This window comes from Trichechus manatus, unplaced genomic scaffold (assembly GCF_000243295.1).
Source record: "Trichechus manatus latirostris isolate Lorelei unplaced genomic scaffold, TriManLat1.0 scaffold00095, whole genome shotgun sequence".
Taxonomy (NCBI): domain Eukaryota; kingdom Metazoa; phylum Chordata; class Mammalia; order Sirenia; family Trichechidae; genus Trichechus; species Trichechus manatus.
In genome coordinates this window covers 46,608-48,308 of record NW_004444031.1, presented here as the reverse complement: position 1 = coordinate 48,308, position 1,701 = coordinate 46,608, and positions in this window count along the sequence as shown.

Here is a 1,701-nt window from a genome sequence, read left to right as displayed (position 1 = left end):
CTTAGCACCCTGAGCTCTTAACCACTGCCCTAGCAGGGCTCCAAGGGAGCTAGAGGAGATCTAAACACAGAAGTTGTGCCTGGCACATATTAATCACTTCATAAATCTTTGCTGAATGTTCTTGAGTGAGCTTTTGGAAGGATGATTAGATTGAGATCAATGGAACATGGAGAGATTACTCTGAGCAGTGGAAAGAAGGGGAACAAAGAGCATGGAGGTTCAACCATGTGTGGCTATTTACGAAGAATAAAAGCATTGTAATTTGGTTGAACTTTAGAATTCCTGAATGACAGTTGTGTGTACTGGTGATTCTTACTTAACGGCAACACTATAGACAGAGTAGAAAGGCCCCATAGGATTTCCTAGACTGCAATCTTTACTGGAACACATCGCCAGGTCTTTTCTCCTGCAGAGCAGTTGCTGGGTTCAAACTGAGGAGCTTTTTGTTTAGCCACCGAGTGCTTTAACCATTGCACCAGCAGGGCTCCTTTGAATGAGAATAACCGGGGATAATGCTTGAAATCCCATTATCAGTAGGAGACTATCTTCCCCCCCGCCACACTTCTCAAAATGATGCCATTTTCAGATAAACACTTCATATTTTACAGTGTTTTCTACCATACGATTTGCTAGTTTTAATTATTTTGTAACATCAACCGTGATCGCTACCAGAATGTAGAAAAATGAATTTACCTGGTTACCTTCTTGGTTAGCTGAATTGCTACACGTAGCTTTTTCAAACAAGAACAAAAAAGATAAATTAGAATAAAACAGAAAATAATAAGGAAAAATAGTGCTGTTCTGATATAAGGACTTTAGCTTGAGAAGCATACCAGCCTCATTTTCTCAAAAACACTATAAAAAGGAATAATCTTTGTACACTTTCAATAAAAGGCAGTGATAATCACTCAAAAATGTATAAATATACTAGCGTAAATATTCCTAGAGGACATTCATCAGAATTAGTAATTATACCTTTGTTGTATTGTTCTATTTTTTTTTCACTGATTTTTTAAATGAATATTTTATATTCAAATTCTCTTTACAGAAAATGGGAAAGGCAAAGGAAGTGAGACATGAAGGAAATGAAGAACTATATATAGCAGCATATTTCTTAGACCTGCAATGTCTACTGGATAGAATCATGTTTACCCTTTTGTAATCTGCCTCTGGTAATTCCAAGAAATTCTCTTCATCCAGAGAATTTTTTGATTATTTTGGGAGCTTGCTGAAGCCATCATGGACTGCCTGTTTATGTGCTTTGACATTGACAGTTGTCTCCAAACCATCATAAGTTATTATAATTTTATTTTACATTTGTTTAGTGAGTCCTAGCTTCTTGTTTTGTTTTGTTTTGATATGCCCAAATAGGCTGCTCCTGTGCACTAGTTTGATTATTGGCGCCTTTGATGCTCTAACGTCCTGTCACCAGGTAGTTCTGTAACTAAGTATGTGCACACAGAAGTCCATTAAATTTTCCTATATGGGTTTAGCTCAGGTGTCCAGGCAGTCGGTCACCAAGTGTGTGGTGCAGGCTTTTACCTACACTCTTAGAGAGGCTTGGTTGATCAGTGTAGGCACAAGTATTCAGCTGCAGTAGGGGGTCATGCACTGAGCAAGGCGGGGGTGCTGATGGCTGCCCCTGAGAGTCTGAAAGGGAAGCGTGTCCCTATTCCCTAGGGCTAGTAGGTAGGTGAGTTT